The following is a 13933-nucleotide window of genomic DNA, read 5'->3' on the forward strand; positions in this document are numbered from 1 at the left end:
TTGTTGAGTAGACTGGGGTTCTCATTGCTAAATAGGGTGGGTCGAAATGAGCTTAAAAACGAGCAAGGTCATATTACGTTTGCCTAAGAACGTTCATTTTTTCGGAATGTATTAATGAAACAAATCACATCAAAGGGCTTGGACATGCCCGCCCGCAACCTCGATAGCAAGAACAAGGATGGTCTGGGTTGCAACTTCCGTAAAACCGAAACGTTCCGGCCCCTGCAAATGTCACCAGACGGCGGGCGCCGTGTTATTCTGTCTTCTGCATAGATAAATAACTGCAAAAACACAACAAATAGAGATTCTACCTTCACTCTTCCAGTTCAACCCCCAGATTCCAGCCCCACTTCGCGGTGCTTTGAGGGCTGATCCGTTCTTTTCATCAGTGTAAAAACTGCACACGTGAACTGTACGCTCAGACTGCCCTCTAAACGTAAGATCTGATGTCATGAAGCGTTCAAGGATACTTTTTCAGAAGCATCGTCGTTTTCGTCCACCCGTCGGCAACAGCTTAATATTAGCTGCTAGGCAGACGCTGCGCGGCCTACGGAGACTGCAACGCCTGGGGTTGAGGCTTGTGTTTCTAAGATTTTCGAGTGCGCACGCTCAAAATGACGTCACATTACTTGTTTTACCATTCGATTAAAGTGGTTAAAGGTAAGCATATCAGAGGTGTCATTATTGTCGTCCAGCAGTGGGCCACGGCTAAATATTTTAGCCACTGGGCTAACGCTCCGCGTACTATGGAGACTGCAGCGCCTGGTGTCGAAGTTTTAGCTGCGAAGATTTGCGAACGTGCATGTTAAAACACGCGCTACATAAATTGTATCACTAATCGAATCCGACTGAATGGCGAACATTTCCAGCAAAAACATGGTTTGGCCATGTTAATGCACATTGTTGACCACTCGATCTGCGATCAAATTTTCATCTTCAAATTTGGATCAATAATTTCAATGTGCAATCTACCTTCGTAATGGCAAAGCTTCTGAATTCTAGCGGTTTAGAAAGTCTTCTAATCATTGCAAATTAAAAGCGCCGGTGATTTCTTCCATGCAGTCGTTCAACACCTGATTTCTGCATCTTATTGAACTCAGAATATGAACAGAATTGAGCTCACGGTAGCTCCTGGTTGCTGTTCTGGTTACAGCGTAAAGATAACAAGAAAACAAAACAGAAAAACATGTCACTTGTTAACAAGTAATTTTGAATTTTGGAGGATCACTATTAGATGGGCTTTTGTCAACTTTGCCTCCCCCCCCTTGGCAAGACCCTGGCTACGCCCCTGCCTATGCACAAAAGCAGATCAAGTCGTACACGTTGCATGATGGGCGATGAAGTGTCCATTGGGTCAATTCATACTTTAGGCAGACAGCTTCCCGGAGGCTATATTTCTACGATGGTGTGGTGAAAGGGAAGATAATTCGGAAAAAGATGCTGTTGCAGGTGTTCAACACATGTTCCATACACCATCTAGTAGTAACGCTGACCCAAAAGTGCGCCACAAAGCATTCATGCGATCAGTTTGCAGTCATTCATGCGGGAGACATCCGGGCCAGGGCAGTGGCCACCGATGGCGGACAGGAGCAGGGCCCACATGAGGAACATATGACAGATGGGCCTTATTACGTGGCTTGGTTCTTAAAACAGAATTTCTAGTCTTATGGCTTTCGTCACATTGTTTTCTGGTAGTTTAAAGCTCCCGAATTTGTTTCCGCCTAAAATGCTGCTACAAGCCATATCTCTTGAAAAGCAGCCAGCGAAATGAAGGTGCATGAAAAATATGTGGCACTGTGAGCAATCAGTCCGCCTTCAAAATTCTCACCAGCCTATATCCAGGCCGTATTTTGGCATCTACACTGCGGAGGCAGATGCTTCCTGCATGACCCAAAATGCCTACCCGCTCGTGGAATTTCGCCTCCCCAGGAGAGACAACGTTAAAACGGACGAATAGTCTTGGGAAGCTGAATGGCCTTATTTGCCAAATGACAAATCATTCGAATAAGCAATATTGTGCAGAGTGAAAACAGCTCCAAATGCGCATCTAGCATAGCAGCCATGGCATTCGAATAAAGAGCGATAACAACCTGCATCCCTACCCCTCCCCCCCCCCCCCACCTGTCATCAGCCTCGCTGTGCAGAAAGTGTTGCTTAAGTACACCCTGACGTTGTCCCCCCCCCCACTTTTTGAAACGTTCCTACGCCTATGCCCCATAGTAATGCTGTGATGCCAAAGTCCGACCTAGGTTATAAAGACGCGTTCTCAACACGCCGCTTGTGCGCCGGAAATGTGGTGAAATACGGCGAACCAACCGGAATCTGTCAGCACTATTCCTCACATTGTTTACATGGGTTGCCTAGAAACGCATGCACGAAAAAATATATGCGCCCCGCTCAGCGTGGGCCATAGCAACGGGTTATTTCCCACGCCGGAGAAGAGGTGTCGGATGCTGTTGGTCGACGAGGCCGCGCTCGACTTGCAAGTGATCGTTGAATACAAGACGAGTACCGTGGAGTGGGGCGTTGGACGCGCGCCGAGCTGCTGTGAGAGCGTCGCGGCGTTGCCCTTAGCCGGTGTGGAACTTCTGTGTCTGACCGGGGGCGTGCTCACTGTTTGGTCATATCTATATGTAACTAGAACCTCTTGATGCAACTGTTGTTTATTCTAAGTGAACACTGACATGTTTTCACCACAGTTAGCCTACAGCGTCCAACGGAGTAAACTTTGCAAGAAAGGTGAAAGTATAATTATTTGTCTAATTTGTTTATAATTTGTTATTCCCATCGGGTTAATAGCCTATTTCTGATCTAGTTATTACTGGGCTCTAGGTCAAAGGTGTAACATATTACAAAGCACGCTACATTACAAATCATAAAATGTGGTTCAATGAATACTCATTTTTGGTCAAGATACTGCACATGATACCATTTAGAATAATTAGCTGGTGCATCAAGATATTGAAGGAGACTCTTCATTGATGTGAATTCCCCTCATCAATTTATTGGATCTGGCACGGGCGGCGCCAGGAAATATGAGTTAGGGAAAGCCTTTTCCAGTGGGCTTCCTGAATAATATGGGATTTCCTTTCTGGGGCGGGGGGGGGGGGGGGCTCCCAGGCCCGGTCCTTTTTAAGCGGGTGTCGAGGCATGTGACAGGTGAGTCCTCATTGAACTGGACCATGCATTAATATTCATGTAAATCAATGTCGGCACGAAAAATCCAGAATAGGAGAGTGCGTAAATGTTAGACTGTGTTACTCTAATTTCAGTGTGCAAACGTGACACCAGTCAAATCATGAACTAGGAACCCTGAATGGGGGCAAAGCGCATAAAAATACATCCAAGGTGTCAAAAGATATATGTTGTTCTCTATCGATGTCCATACACACCCCCGAGCCTGTAATTCATGAAGCAACGAATCAGTTTCGCCGCTGACGAAGCAGCAACTGTGAGCTTGTCTCCCAAACTAGGAAAGGTGAGGGTCAGAAAACTATGTTCGGAAAACTTTATGCCCGTGGAATGCCCTATCTACGTGTGGAATACCCTCGCTGGGATGCCAGAGCTGCAGCAAAACGATAGATGCTCTTCTGTCAAGGAACCATCCTGGCCGATTGTAATTCTTCGTCGTGACACATGCTAAGGCTTAAGGTTCAGTCCTGGTAGAATTTAGTCCGGCGGCATTTCAAAGCATCTGACTCCCCTCGCCACGTGAAATGGCGTAGGTGATAACCTTCTTGTTTACGACTGCCCTCCCCAACCATTCGCTGCGCCAGGCGGGGGAGTTGCGCAGGTCGCCGCGCCCGGAACGGTCGTGTCGGTCCCCGTGCGTTGGCCAAACTGCCAGACGCGTGCACCAGGAATCTTTTTGGGCTAAAGTTTTGTTTGTTGCTTGGTTCAGCTCCTGGCTCAGTTCCTGTCGAATCGAAGCACTAAGACCTAACATTCGACTCTTCTCTAAATTGGGGATCGAATCGCAACAAATTTTGCGGGCACGCGGCCATTGGTTCATTAAAGATTGATAAATGTTCTACTTTAAATATCCAATGTGATGTTAAGCAATCGTGCGAGCCATAGGCGTAGCAACGTTTCAAAAGGGGGGGGGGGCAAGCTCAGGGTGTACCTCAGGAACTTTTTTGGAAAGCAAACCCGATGACCGGGAGGGGGGGGGGAGAGATGAGGGTTGTTATCGCTCTTTATTCAAATGTCATGGCTGCTTTGCTAGTTATGTATCCAGAGCTGTTTCTCACTGGTGCACAATCTTGCTCGTTCGACTAATCTGTCATTTCGCAAATAAGGTTACACAACTTCCCTTGATTGTTCTTCCATTTCAACATCGTCTTCCTTGGGGAGGCGAAATTCCATGAGCGGGTAGGCATCTTGGGTCATTGAGCAAGCATCTGCATACACAGCGTAGATGCTAAAATACGTCCTGGATGTAGGCTGGTGAGAATTTTGAAAGTGGATCGACGGATCACAGAGTGACAGATTTTTCATGCGTCTTCATTTCGCTGGCTGCTTTTCAAAAGATAGGACTTGTCGCAGCATTTTAGGCGGAAACAAATTCGGGAGCTCGAAACTGCTGGAAACAATGCGACAAAAGCCATAAAACTGGAGATTCTCTTTAAAAAATTAAGCCACATAATAAGGCCCATCTGTCATATCTTCTTTATCTGGGCCCTGCTCCTGTCCGCCGTCGGTTGCCATTTTCCTAGCCCGGATGCCTCCCGCATGACTGACTGAGAACCGATCACATAGCTGCTTTGTTGTATACTTTTGGACCAGCGTTACTACTACATGGTGTATGAAACATGTGTTGGACACCTGCAACAGCATCTTTTTCCGAATTATCTTCCCTCACAACACCGTCGCAGAAAAATAGCCTACGGTGAGCTGTGTGCCTTATGCATGAATTGGCCAAACGGATACTTCATTGCCCATCATGCAACGCATACGACTTGATTTGCTTTTGTATGTAGGCAGGGGCGTAGATAGAGCCTTGCCAAGGGGGAACACAAGGTTGACAAAAACCCATCTTACGGTGATCCCCCCCTCCAAAAAACCGGATATAGCTAATTTGTTAACAAATGGCACGGTTCTATTCGTATTACTGTTATTTTTACCTTGTAACCAAAACAGAAACCAGGAGCTACCGTGCGTTCAATTCTGTTTGTATTTTGATGTCAATAAACCGCAGAAATCAGGTGTTTAACGACTGCATGGAAGAAATCACAGGCGTTTTTTATTTATAATGGTCAGAAGACTCTTTCTAAACCGATAGAATTCAGAAGCTATGCTAAATTTTTTTGTCTGGGCTCTACAACATCGATGACATCACGAACGTAGATTGTAGATCGCTCTTTTTGATCCAGATTTGAGGATGAAAATTTGGTCGCAGATCGAGTGGTCAACAAGGTGCATTAACATGGCCAAACCATGTTTGTCTGGAAATGTTCACCATTCAGTCTGATTCGATTAGTGATACAATTTATGTAGCGTGTGTTTTAACATGCACGTTCGCAAATCTTCGCAACAAAAACTTCGACAACAGGCGCTGCAGTCTCCATAGTACGCGGAGCGTTAGCCCAGTGGCTAAAATATTTAGCCGTGGCCCGCCGCTGGACGACAATAATGACACCTCTGATATGCTTACCTTTAACCACTTAAATCTACTGGTAATACAAGTAGTGTGACGTAATTTTGGGCATGCGCACTCGAAAATCTTAGAAACACAAGCCTCGACCCCAGGCGTTGCAGTCTCCGTACGCCGCGCAGCGTCGGTCTAGCAGTTAATATTAAGTTGTGGCCAACGGGCGGACGAAAATAACGGCGCTTCTGAAAAAGTATCCTTGAACGCTTCATGACATCAGATCTTACATTTAGAAGGCAGTCTGAGCGCATACTTCACGTGTGCAGTGTTTACACTGATGACAAGAACGGATTGGCCCGTAAAGCACCGCGAAATGGAGCTGGAATCTGAGGGTTGAACTGGAAGAGTGAAGGTAAAATCTGATTTTCGTGCGTTTGATCCAGAACACTGATTAAAACGGCGCCCGCCGTGTGGTGGCACTTGCAGCGGCCGAAACTTTTTCGTTTTATGGAAGTTAGCAACCCAGACAATCCTTGTCCTTGCTCTCGACGTTGCGGGCAGGCATACTCAAGCCTTTTGATGTAATTTGCCTCAATAATACATTCTGAAAAAATGAACGTTTTCAGGCGAACATAGCATAACCTTGCTCGTTTTAAAGCTCATTTCCACCCACCCTATTCAACAATAATGAGGCACTCATTTACTCAATAACAATGTGACTATTTCCTTCTGGGCAAGGTGCCTTTTGCGTAGAACACCAGGGTTACATTACCAGTTCCGGTCAAGGGCTGAACGGCCATTCCGTTCCATCGCAAAGTGTCTTGTAGCTATCATTCTGGTGGCAGGGTGCGGGATCTCCCGGTCGATCCGGAGGCCATTAGAAGGATGTATTATATCACATTGTTCTCATCCCTGACAAGGGAGGCCCTCCGACGCACAACAACAAACAACAATGAAAAACAACAATGAAAAATTAAACAAGCACAAAACATTCAAACCAAAAAAACTTGGACTCCTGCATATCACCAAACAAAACACAACAGACACACCTCTGCCTCCTATTTAGATGGGGTCAGGAAATACAAATATTATTCCAGTGTTTTCTGCAAAATACCAGTTCTTATTTCCCTGAAGTAACCTTACTACGCTTAATCTAAACAAGCCTTACCTCATCTTATCGTGTCTTACCTACTTGTATAAGGGCAGCTGTTATGGGTCACTAGTTATTACAAAATTCCTTCCACCACGTGTCATGCAATTAATCAACTTAATCTAACTTAGAGTAGTCCATATACAAATATCATGCCAGCTCACCTCACCTGTTTTTTTTATAGCAACACTTATGATAAAACATGATAAAGCTCATTTTTGGCAGCTTTCAAATTGTGTTTTGGTTCAATTCATTTGTGTCAGCTTGTTGACACCAGACAAAGTTGACAACACACAAATGAAAACCTCTCAGATCACTTTGAGCAACTTATTCTGATTGTCATAGTTAGCCTCTGTCAAGGGCAATTTTGGATATGTTCTACGAAACAATCTCTCTCCTCCAAACATAACAAAACTGATAAGTTATGGATAGCCATAAACCCGTTTTGCTGCTCCCCTTTACAGCTGCAGCAAAGGCATCCATTTAGGTTTGTTCATTCACATCTAAGGACTTAAACTTTGGGATGTTGACTTCACATTTTTCATGGGCTGGTCTGTTTTCTAAAAACTGATGCTTACTTCATATCATAATTGCTATGCAACTAAGAACATCCCTGGATTAGGTAGTATAGTCCACATCCACAGTGCAGTCATTTTCCAGTCAGCAAACCATGGCAACTATTGTCACAATCTTGTTAAAGAAGATGAGAGGGATCATTTCAACAAAGTTAAGGCACATGACCAAGTGTATGGAACAAAATAGTTGAATTATATGCCTTATGACATCATAATTTGTTTTATAAACAAAACTTGATCGATTAAAACAGAACATGAATTAATCTGGTCACAAATCATAAGCTGAAATCAGGTAACGTTAGCAACCAGTCTCTCCACAGGAGAAACTGCCTGGATTTTTAAGGGCAGGCTTCTTTCTGCACTCCCACACAAAAAGTCAGTATCCTTCGAATGGTTTGCTGATAGACTGGGTCCTTCAGCCCATCCACAACACATAAATCTCAATCATCCCCACCGACCTACAGGATTAAAATGCGAAATAAGTAAGCGGAGGTCTGCGTGAAAAAAACTGTTTCTAGTGGACGCTTTAACAACTGGCTGAGCAGAATTTCGCTATCAGATATTTCTGCATTCACTGCGCCAAGTATGTACCAAAGTTATGTTCGGCAGGGTAGTATAACATGGTGAGGTAGTGAAACTGGAATGGCTTAAATGTATTATTATTGAGCCCCGCCATAAACAAAAACAAAAAAAGAACAGCAAAGAAACCGGCGAATTAGGAGTCTAACAGGACAAAAAGGACGGAAAATATAAATTCCGTGCTTCAAATTGTCTCCTTCATCCCCTATGAATTATTCATTGTTGGGTGCATATCAAACTTATTTGGGCGGCTGGCGAATTACTCCAATTTATGCATGAAATATGTGCAAGTTTGCAGCTGGATCACCTTGCAGAGAAATTGGTCAGCATTTTAAGCCATAGATGGTGCATTCACAGATAATCGGAGAGGAAGGAAAATAAGGTTGCGTCACACTCGTGTGAAGCCAAGAAAAAAGTAGTGAAATTCATACCAAGAGATTGAAGGTATTTCTTGAATGCTTCGCTGCTGCATTTCGATAGTGGTGCAATTTAGTGGTCAAGCTTCTTCAGGTTAACACGCACTCGTGTGGGGGGTCAAATTATCCCCCCCCCCCGAAGGTTTTTCAGAATGGTTTTCGAACGGTGACATAACCACATCAAATTTCGTATTAATGTAGACAATTGAATAGCACATTGTTTGGTATACAAAATTTGGGCGTACCTTGTAAGGTCGCAGACCTATGGCAGGTCAAAATCAGGCCATGGTTTCAGCGAAGTCAATTTCTAGGGGCCCATTCAATCTGATGCAACAACGGAGTGTTAGACGAAGCCATACATCTCCGAGACGCTTTTTCAGGCAACACAAATATACAATGAACAAATTAAGTTCACCTAAGGTCGGGTATAAAGATCAGACCAAGGTCAAAACCAGCCTGTGTTGGTTCTCTAGAGTTTTCTGTATGAGATAGTTTCTGGTGCTCATTTCGAATTTATTGAAGGCAGAAACCGCATCATGCATCTTACATGGACCTCTTAGAGGTCACAGTAGGCCATTCACCTGAAATGACCCAGGCCAACATTTTGTTTATAGGAACATAGTGCCTAGTGTAATCTTTGCGGCTTATTAAAATGCAAAACTTAGAGCAGTCCGGTATTATTTTGGTCACCATGACCTTCAAAAGGTCAAACAAGGTCACTGAACTTGAATGAGCACACAACCTTTTGCTAAGAAACAGTTAGCTAGTTTCTGGGGGTACTTCGGAGAACATCCTGGAATTTGTCATTGGTTGACCATATTTGACCCGAAGGACACGATCTATGAACCTCTAACTTTGACCTAAGTTAATTCACGTACATCTTAACACACCCGGTGAATTTGGTGTCTCTAGCTTTCTTAGTTCCCGAGATCTCAGGGGGGTCAAATTGACCTCAACCCGAGTGGGCGATATCCAGCCGGCCACACGTGCGCGTGTTAAAGAAATACTTGGGGGGGTAAAATTGCCTACCAGGCTTTGTTGGTGTGTGTACCAAACGTTACTTTGATGGCGTGGTGTCTGCGCAGAATGATGCAAAAAGTTGGGGATGCGTGAAAACCTTGTATTTGGAATACAGCTTCATACTGTGATGCATTTTATAACCAAACCAAAAATGATGCATGCAAGCGGCAGGAGTCGATGTGGCTCTCGGGCTTGAAGGTACCTGGTGCCTTAGCTCTGCGCATACGTAGGCTTGATTCATATGAAGGTGAGACATGATATAGCCATAGGCATCCAGGTTCTGTGGAGCCTTGTTTATGCTTGATAGTTTCAAGTGAGCCGTTGCTGGATGATATCTCAAAACCTTTGAAAGGGAAATATGGGTTTCGTATGTGTGATTATACAATACGGGTTTGGTGTGTATGGTTAGCCAATGCGAGTTTGGAGTGAAAATTCAAATAGATTATGGGGAAAAGAAGTGAAAAATTCCTACCCACAGGGTGTTGTATTACACCCAAAGTCGGCAATTCTAGGACACTGGGAATGGAAAGATTTGAATGACGCTAATATGGTGTCATGGATGCCTGAGTAACCTAGAGATAGTCTCGCTGAAATAGCCTGTACGTCTTCTTGGGCATGCAGCTCAGAAACCAGAGTAGTTTCGGTCTTAAGAAGGACAGGGCCGTAAATTGCAGCGAATTATCTCTAAGATGGATTTTCAGTCAAAAACCCCACAAAGATGTGGATCCCTCCATTTACCGGCCAACCCCTTTGTAGGCTGGCGTCACTCTGAGCAGGTGGGGCTCTGGTTGTGGCGTCTGGTGAGGCTCTGGCGTGGCGAGGCTGTGGCGTCGGCTGCTGTCTGGTCGGAGCGACCAGACAGTCGGCTCCCCACCGTCGGCTCTGGTTGTGGCGTCTGGTGAGGCTCTGGCGTGGCGAGGCTGTGGCGTCGGCTGCTGTCTGGTCGCTCCTCTCCCCACCGTCGGCTCTGGTTGTGGCGTCTGGTGAGGATCTGTCCGTGGCGAGGCTGTGGCGTCGGCTGCTGTCTGGTCAGTCCTCTCCCCACCGTCGCGTTGTCAGCAGGACGGTGCGCCTGCCGCCGCCGCGCGAGCCCTCCGGCGGTTGGGCGCCGCGCTGGGGCAATCGGCCGCCGCCCTCGAGCGCGCGCCCGCCGATTGGTCACCGATGACTGATGACGCAATCGCCCCCGGCGGCTGCTCCATTTCTCCCGTACCTGCGCCCTGACCGCCGACCGGTCGACACTGATCGACTGGTGCGACAGCACCGCAGGCCATCCGTGCAGCGCCGAGCGGAGGGCACCGGAGAGGCGCCGGACGACTCCGGCAGGAGGCGCCGGCTACAACCCGATGCTGTCAAACGACACTGGTACTGGCGGCAGGCGACCTCAGCAGGCGTTAGGCCGATGTTAGTGGACAGTCAGATGGGCACCAACAAGGGCGCAACCACGACAAGGGTCGAAGGACTTTGGACCTCAGGAACTTTTGCGTAAATGCACGCTTTTATATATTTTAGCCATACAAAATGGCACCAAAACTGAGTCTGACTTAGTAACATGTGGATGGTTATGACGTCCATAGGCACCAATAGTAGACTCGCTGGTCCACTCACGACTAGCATCCCATATTGACTGAGCAGTATGTCGGTGCCAACAGACGGAACCATCAGATGGTATGATGAGATATCATCGGTCACCTAGCAAGAAGGTGACAATATCAGTAGATAATCTGATGTTGGCAATGGATCAAACCAATAAATGATTGGTGGTAAGGTACAGTGGGCGGTCTGATGATAACAGAAAAAGTCATCAATGAACGTTCTGACGATCTCAACATACAGTCGGCAGCGCCAATTGAGGGTCGATGACATCAAGATGTATATGCAGGGGCGTATCCGAATGGGAGACACCTGGGCGAGTGTTCCCTTTCTGCGCAGATGATATGCTGGGACATGCCCAATGACAGCAATGGGCAGTCTGGCGACACTTAAAGAGTATCTTGTTCGCGTTTTAAGCGTGAATGGGACATAGTTGGTTGAAAGGTTTATGTTTTGGAGGTCCCTCACTGCCTCAGCTTTAGCCACAGCCTCCACTCATGATTGTCTGACGGTGCCCACCAGCAGACGGCTTGGTGGCCCACAATGACTATTTGACAACCTCAATAGCTTGTTACGTACACGAACCAACGCGCTGACTGCAGCTCTGAGTGCTTAAAGAGAGTGTCTCTATTTGTGTGGGGTTTTGAACTGAAAGAGCCATTTTGAAGACCTTTCGGCGCTGTTCACAATCCTGGCATTCGGAAAACCTAAGCCCCTCTAGTTTCTAAGCTACACGTCCGCGAAAATAGGGAAAAGTATGCCGGGGAGAGTATTTCAAAGCCACCGTGGCATTCATGACGTCATAAAAACGTCATTCAAATTCTGCCATTCCATTAGTCAAGCGCTGAACAAAGCCAAGAAAAACATAATTGTCGAGGCGTTCATATCTGACGTTTGTGAGCACGATTTCCAGATAAAACGACGGCCAATTGGCTCTCAATCAATGTTTTGCAAGGTACGATGACGTAATCAAACCATGACACGTGGCGGGGCATATTTACTAAACAGAAAATTGTACTGTCTAGAGCAATATTCTCCTTTTAAAAGTTAACCAATAGTTAGAAGTGAGCTAGTTTCAGCATATCTGATGCTTGCTTCAACGTCGCGAAATGTGAAGTGCTGTTTTTAAGCAATGCGACACACCGAGAAAGACATGGCAACACGCTTCCTCCAACTGTACAAACTAAGAATGTTATGGCGACACTCAACCTCTAGCGTGTTCGGTGGATCCCAAAACCCAGGTGGATGTTTAACGACTGGCACCAGCGCACCATGAGTGGCTGCCTCGGCAGTGTCCTTTGACCTATGAAGTACCTACAGCCTACAAGTCACCAAGATTGTGCCGGAGACTGTGATGCCCGACTCCGGAAGGTCAGACCCAGACTGGCTTCGACGGATCAGACATTGCTGCCGTCTGTGGGCACCTTTTTCAAAGCCCTTGAGGCTTGAGGCAAGGAACTGTAGTCTGAGAAACCCGCCAGACTCTTATCTTGCTTAGTTACATCATGCGCGGTATTACCCATATCAAGCCATTTGCCTGGTGTGGCATGTTGGTCGCGGTCCAAGGTCTATCGCAGAAGTGTGTTTGCAGGCAAAGAAACCGCGATTGGACCGACATGGACGTACCTCCCTGCGAAAGGCGCGTACAGGCAGCACTAAACAATAATGGCGTACTTCTGGCTTTAATTCTTATGATCTCTGGCATGAGCAAAAAAGCAACCCCTAAAGGTATTTCTACAAGTGCATTACGGTGGATGATATCGCCACTGCGGAATGGCAGCAGTGGCTTGCACCACGAGTTTCATCAAAGCTGCACATAGTTTTGACTTTATTAAAAAATGCTGAAAGCCGATCATTTACGCAGTCACCACGCCAACAGTTTGCAGTTCTTTCTGCCAGCGCTTACAGCTTCTTAACACTGTGGCACTTCCGCAGGGCTGGCGTAAGGGAATGGTGGTTAATAGACTTTGCAGCGATTCCATAAGATTGTGTTCGGACAAAAAGTCAACTGAAAAAGCTGAATCAAGAATCAAACGAAAAACCCGACAGACAAAACTTCTACAGGGATAAAAATGAAATCGGAAAAGGCGGAGGCGAAACTGTTAAAAGGGATATAAGTCGTCAGATATAAAATCGAAACAGAAAAAAGGCCGAAGGACGAAAAGCTTAATGAGATCAAAGTCGACAAGGACGGAAAAAGGAATCAGAAAAAATAGAAGGACAAACATTTGACGAGGATAAAAATCGCGACGGAAGAAGCCAAAAGGGAAAAACTCGACAGGGATTTAAAAAAAGAATACTTTACCAGTGGGTACCAAAACATCAGCACAAACCAGGAACCAGGGTACATAGGTTTCATATATTATACATACATGTAAATATATATATATATATATATATATATATATATATATATATATATATATATATGTAATACAGGTGTTTATAAAAAAAAAGATTGGTGAAAGCCAGAAAAATGGGTGTGGTGTTTGTGAAAGCCAGTGGGAACCAGTAGCTAAGTGTGAGTTTTGTGAAGAGACTTATTTAAGTCAGGAACCTATATTTCATTTGTGAACGAGCCAGTGAGAACCCGGAGCCAGGGTGTTCGTCGTGTTTGTCCAACATCCAATGGCATCCAGGAGCCAGGGATGGGCTTCTGACATAATCAGCCGAAACAATAGTCCAAATTATCATTTCCACTATGGAGAAGTGGGAACCAGGAACCAATATTGGAAGCTAGGCAAGTGTCTTTCTAGCACGAGGACTAACAACGACTGCACAGGATTCACAACGGCCGCCGCCGCTGTGCTCCGCCTCCTGCCGTAGGCGCCTGTGTTATTCGTGGCCGCCCCAGAAAATGGCTAGAAATGGATGTTATGGGCATACATAGAGGCTAGCCGGGTAACCATAGAAGACCGACCACCGGATAGCCTCCGGAGCTGCTCTGCGTGATTCGGTCGTGAAAGCTCGAAAGTTGGCACATGCCAAGAGCGTTTGCCGGATGAGTGTG

The sequence above is a fragment of the Pollicipes pollicipes genome, unplaced genomic scaffold (assembly GCF_011947565.3).
Source record: "Pollicipes pollicipes isolate AB1234 unplaced genomic scaffold, Ppol_2.1 Scaffold_3087;HRSCAF=3621_pilon_pilon_pilon, whole genome shotgun sequence".
Taxonomy (NCBI): domain Eukaryota; kingdom Metazoa; phylum Arthropoda; class Thecostraca; order Pollicipedomorpha; family Pollicipedidae; genus Pollicipes; species Pollicipes pollicipes.